The following is a 5,928-nucleotide window of genomic DNA, read 5'->3' as shown; positions in this document are numbered from 1 at the left end:
TCATATCACAATGAGTCTGACTATGATGAGTAGGTTATGTGGTTCAGAGAACCAAGTTTGATGTAGCGTCCGACTCAAACCAAACAATAGAAATCAAAGCGGTCAATAGAAGTATCATACTCGTTGTTAAAGAAGTTGGTAGTTAGAAATGCTACATGTTAAAGTGTGATTATATCACATTTGAACATGAAGGAAGGCATAGTCTGTTTTAGAATTTAACTCTAAGAGACCTGAGTCTAAACGTGCATCACATGATGATAGGTCATAATTTCGAGTCTAACCTGAGGTAGAGAGCAGGTGCACGATCGAGTACTACTTACAGTCAATAAGTTTAAGAGATAGACTTGAAGCAATATCGAAGTTATAATTATTACCTACGATGAAAAGATGATGTATGGAGTCATTATACGAGCCCTATTTCGTTGATGATTCCGGGACGTAATCATCCTAAGGGGGAGATAACTGTAACGCCCGCAGATCCGGGATAGTTATTTTAGAGGCAATAGTGGTCGAAAACGACTTTTCAACAAAATACTATTTAGAATAAATAATCTTAACTAAGTTATAGAATATGTCACAAGGTTTTCGTAAATATAAAGAACACCGAAATCCGAGTTATAACGAAGAAGTTATGACCCGTCGAAGTTTCGCGACGGAACCGACACGGCACCGGGAAGCGTAAATAGTGAATTTACAATAGACCGAGATTTAGCCTTAGCAATCTAAACGAAAGTCATATAATACATTAAACCAAGAGCATCTATAAAAAGAACGCCCAAATCTGACTTCGTATGAGGAAGTTATGATTTTTCGAAGTTTTGGCTTGGTAGTATACAACCCGAAATTCGAAGAATAGAACGAGCGGTTTTTAGCGGAAACGACCTAAACAAGAATCGAAGATCTTGTTAAGAGTAGCATAATGAGAAAAATATGGGCGAAAATGGACGACGGATGAAGAAGTTATGAGAACTTAACGGACCAATCCTTTCCCGGCCTGTTAATAATATAAAAATTAAAATCGAATCAAAATTAGCCGACGTAGTCAAAACGAAAGTTGTAGAGTACGTTCCCACCTTCGCATGGATATAAAGAACGTCAAAAACAGAGCTCGTATGCGAGAGTTGTGATTTTCAGAAGTCGGAGTGTGAATTTGTGAAGCTGATTGCGAAGTTGCTGAGGTGGCCAAATCTTAGTCGTCCCTTGTTGCCCACGCCTTGCTTCGGATGGGTGACACATGTACTCAAATACGCCCCGCATAATACGAAGATGCCCTGTGTCCGAGTACGCCTTGCGTACGAAGTCCATCCGCTCCGCGTTCAAGCCTTCCTCGGTCCACAAGCAGCCACGTCACACCAAGCCTGTTCGGACACGTGTTGTACGATGTGAGAGTACGCCCAACATACCTCGGAATTACGCCCAGTGTAACTGAGGATCTAGGGGTATAAAAGGGTGCGAGGTGCAACCTTCTTTCCACACAATTTCAAGTCTTCTCTCTCTCTCTCTGTACACACTCTCTCTCTAGCTCTTTAAGCCCCATAAACCCTTAATAAACCACGTAGCACCAGAAGGAAGCCCTGAGGCTCCCGAAGTCCCGAGAAAAAGAATCTTTCGGTTCCGGAAACGCTACTCTGAGCAAAGCCCGGTTTTCTTTAAAATCCGCTGCAAGTGATCTATGCTTACGCAATTTTTAATATTGCTTTCAAATAATTATAGTAATGTTATTAGGTCGTTAAAATAGTTATTGGGCTATTATTATGGGTTATATTGAGTGTTATTTAACGCTTATATAATAACAATAATAGCTAGACTATTAATTTATCGCGGTTGTCGTTAAACTAAAATCTAGTGGTAATGATACTAGGTTTTGTCCGAGGGAAATTGTTTTAACTGTAACGAAGTGTTGTCCGAGTACGGAGTCATCACCGTATCAAGTGAGTGCATGGTCCCTTTCATCTTACACACAAATATGAAGTATTTTACATAAATTACATGCTATGTGTGCATATTATCTGAATACTTGTTGTCTATGCTGGATGAATGATTTTATACATGTTTTAAATGATCTAAATTGTATAATTATTTATATCTACAAATATGTTGGGATAAAACATGGGTAGATAAAATAGTTTCTATGTGACAAAAATAAAATGATGAAGAGGAAATATAGACCATGAGGTAAGGGTGAGAGGTGAACCATGAGAGAAGCTTTTTACCCAAGTGATGGCCCTATCATCCAGCAGAGTATGGATGACAACCACAGACTATTCTAGACAGTCCAGTGGACACTAGAAGGCTCGCAACCTGTAGGTGTTTTGAACTGTGTATTCACCAGGTGTACTCTAAAAACCCATCGACATGTTTTGCAAGTGGATTCTTGCAAACGATACCGTCGATAAATGAGATAAAACCCATTGACCTGTATTGCGAGAGGAGTCTCGGAAACGATACTGTCAATAAACGAGATAAACCTTGGGAGCTATGGATTTAGTGCCCCCTTGAGTAAACCTTGGCAACGATGGATGTCGTGCCTATTACTTAGGATAACCCTTACGAATAAATAAACGAGGAATAGCTGAATTCTTAGAGTAGAATAAAGAAGATAATGGGGATGGGTAATTGGGTTGATTGTGTAAATGTTTAAATATAATAATTATATTATTGTGGGTTGGAAACTATGACATCCCCATTTTCACGGCCAAAAAATACCGATTTTGATTATGCTTTATAAAAATCAGAGTTCTTCTTTTAATAAAAATGTTGCGGAATTCGTTCCCAGAAAAACACGATAAATACGTTATTAAAACATTTTCGAAGAAACGTATTTTATTAATTTTAAAACGTTTGGGATGTCATCATCAATATAAGAACATAAGCATAAACAAAACTTACATTTATTTACACTAGTGATCTAGATCTCTTTAATCTCTCAGTGTAATGTGACTTCATATCAACACCTGTGATATAAATAAACTGAGTCGGTCAGGTTAGGAAACCTGGTGAGTACATAGGGTTTTCAACCCACAATAATATAATTATTATGTTTAAACAATTAAACAATCAACCCAATTACCCATCCCCATTATCTTCTTTACTCTTAAGGATTTATCCTAAGAGTCATCTATTCTGTATTCGTTTATTCCGAAGTCCCTTACTTCCAGGGTTATAGGACTGGCACTAAATCCATAGCATCCAATGTTCGTTCATAAAGCACTAATTCCATAGCTTCTATAGTCTATTCATCGGGTACTAAATCCATAGCTACCAGTGTTTATCTAATAGGTACTAAGTCCATAGCTACCAATTCCTTAACAGGTACTAAATCCATAGCTATCGGTGTTTGTCCAATAGGCACTAAGTCCACAGCTGCCGATGTTTATTAGTTAGGCACTAGGTCTATAGCTGCCAATGTTTACTCACATCATCTTTTATCTCTCATCATTCATCTACCCATATCATACCCAACATATTCGTGTATATAAAATACGTATACAGTTTAAATAATCTAAAACATGTATAAAAACGTTCATCGAACATAGACAGCAAGTATATAGATAATATGCACACATAACACGTAGTTTATATAAAATACTTCATATCTATGTGTAAGATGAAAGTAACTATGCACTCACAATACGTAAATTATATAATAAATACTTCATATCTATGTGTAAGATGAAAGAGACCATGCACTCACTTGAAAAGGTGGTGATTCCGAACTCAGACTTCGCTTTACTTCTTGAAAAAAATAATTTCTTTCGACGAAACCTAGTATTATTACCACTAAAGTTTAGTGTATTATTCACCGAGACTAATTAATAGTCTAGCTATTTTTACTATTATATAACCGTTAAATAATACTTATATAACCCATAATAATAGCCCAATTACTTATTATATTTTCTTAATAACGCTAATATAATTAAATAAAACTATATTAAAAATAGCGTAGGCGTAGCTCACTTATAGCGGGTTATATAGAAAACCAGGCATTGCTTGGAGCAGCATTCCCATGCGGAAAAGCTCTTCTTCTTGGAGCCGTCGAGCACTCAGGGGCTTCTGCCTTGTGCTAGGGAGGTTCCCTAGGCTTTTCGGGGGGTTTCGGGGTTAGAGAGAGGTTCTAGAGAGAGAGTAAAGAGAAGAAAGAATCAGAAAAGTGTGAAGAAAATGAGGGTGGGAGAGGTTCTATTTATAGGGTAAAAATGGCTAAACTTGGTGCCATATGTCACCATCTAGTCGCAAGACTTCGGGAGAAAGCAATGGCCAAGATTGGGCCATATCACCCATTTTCGCACATCACACTTCCGACTTCAAAAATCCGTAACATTCACATACGACCTCCGTTTTTGACGTTCTTTATTTCCACACGTAGGTAAAAATAATATCTACAACTTTCATTTTGACTCCGTCGGCTAATTCTCGACCGATCTTAAATTTAACAGTACGAGGCGTTTAGACAGTTAAATGACCGCGAAGAATTCGTAACTCCTTCATACGGACTCTATTTTCGTCTGTCTTTTTACTGTTAAGTTCCTATTAATGAGATCTTCAAATCTCATTTAAGTCACGTAAGCCAAAAACCGCTCGAACTAAAATTCGAGTTTCGGGTCGTGCACTGCTAAGCCGAATCTTAGAAAAATTATAACTTCTTCATACGAAGTCGGATTTGGGCGTTCTTTTTATGGATTTTCTCGGTTTAACATATTATACGACTTTCGTTTAGATCACTAAGGCTAAAAAGTTCCCCATCGTAAAATCACTATTTACGCTTCCCGGTGTCGTGTCGGTTCCGTCGCGAAACTTCGACGGGTCATTACTTCTTCGTTATAACTCCGATTTCGACGCTCTTTATATGTAAGGAAACTTGGTGACATATTCTACAACTAGGTTAAGATTATTTATTCTAAATAATATTTTTTCGAAAAGTCATTTTCGACCCCTATTACCTCTAAATTGACTAGCCCGGATCTACGGGCGTTACAATTATCTCCCCCTTAGGATGATTACGTCCCGGAATCATCAACGAAACAGGGCTGGTATAATGACTCCATATGTCATCTCTTCATCCTAGGTAATAATTGTAACTTCTATATTCCTTCAAGTCTATCTCTTAGACTCATTGACTGTAAGCGGTACTCGATCATGCACCTGCTCTCTTCCTCATGCTAGACTCCAAATTATGACCTTCAAGTCACAATCTCGATCCTTACTGGATACGAACTTGAGATAAGTTCCTTTATTAATACTACAGATCTTTGTGTCATATTCTAATGACCTATCATCGTATGTTACAACGCTTTAGACTTAGGTCTCTTAGAGTCAAACTCCAAAACAGAGTATACCTTCCTTCATGTTCTAATGTGATCCAATCACATTTTAATATGTAGCATTTCTAGCTACCAACTTCTTTTACAATCATCGCGATAGTTCTACTGATCTCCCTGGGTTAGCTTTCATTTCAATATTTTGGTTTAAGTTAGATGCTACATCGAACTTGGTTCTCTGAACCACGTAACATACTCATCGTATTCAGACTCAATTTGATATGACCACTAAGGTCATAATAACAACAATCTTCTTAGTCATTGTCACAATCAGGAATTTTTGTGCCTTGTAACTACAATACTTAAGTCAAATTATGAAACCAAAAATATATGAGCATGCATGATGTTTACTCTATGACAACAAAAAAAAATTCAATCAAATACACCATACAAGCATTACAAATAGTCAATAAGCAATTGGAAACCCTAGAAGTTCTTGTTTAGGTCCATTTTGGACTAGGACTTCCTTATTGGGCTCAATGGACCAATAAGCTTCCAATTTGACCATCTTGGGCTTAGAACTCTTAAATGGGCTCTAATTGGACCCACTTCCATTTATTTCACCATTTTGGTCCATATTGGGCCTAGAATGAAATAAGTTAATTAT

Source organism: Lactuca saligna, chromosome 2, assembly GCF_052625555.1.
Source record: "Lactuca saligna cultivar CGN05327 chromosome 2, ASM5262555v1, whole genome shotgun sequence".
NCBI classification, from domain to species: domain Eukaryota; kingdom Viridiplantae; phylum Streptophyta; class Magnoliopsida; order Asterales; family Asteraceae; genus Lactuca; species Lactuca saligna.
The sequence above is the reverse complement of the archived record's forward strand: the minus strand, read 5'-3'. Positions refer to the sequence as shown.